We start from the raw sequence: 361 nt of genomic DNA, 5'->3' as shown, positions 1-361 counted from the left end.
TCTGAAAACGAAAAAGAGGGAGAGAAGTAGTAAAATGTAAGTTGATATTAAGGTTAATTAAGTATTTTTCTCTCCTTTTCTTCTGGAGTTTATTTCTGCCGTTGAATCGCGGCAACACGGGAAGACGAGAAAAGGGGAAAATTAATGAATTATTCAAAATGATCTTTACATGTTTTTTTCGGTTCAAGATGCAGCTTCTATAGATTTTTTTTATCTTCCTTTTGAAAAATCTAGATAATAAGGGAAACGTAACTGAATAAACGAAATCGGAGACAAGAGGTGCAGTAAGAAAAGTTCACATAAAAAAACTGTTCAGAAATAGCTAATCCTCCTTCCTCTGGACGATAAAAACTAACTCGGT

General features: G+C 33.5%; 1 long non-coding RNA gene across 1 annotated transcript in view; it reads left to right on the top strand.

The window, feature by feature from the left end:
* The window catches only part of LOC119586723, a 3,562-nt gene extending 3,201 nt beyond the window's left edge, over positions 1-361 (top strand). Inside the window, exon 2 of the long non-coding RNA XR_005229960.1 lies at positions 235-361. This is a non-coding gene — a long non-coding RNA (uncharacterized LOC119586723). The remainder of the gene's footprint in view (positions 1-234) is intronic.

This window comes from Penaeus monodon, chromosome 21 (assembly GCF_015228065.2).
Source record: "Penaeus monodon isolate SGIC_2016 chromosome 21, NSTDA_Pmon_1, whole genome shotgun sequence".
NCBI classification, from domain to species: domain Eukaryota; kingdom Metazoa; phylum Arthropoda; class Malacostraca; order Decapoda; family Penaeidae; genus Penaeus; species Penaeus monodon.
This window is presented reverse-complemented; position numbering and strand designations above follow the sequence as displayed.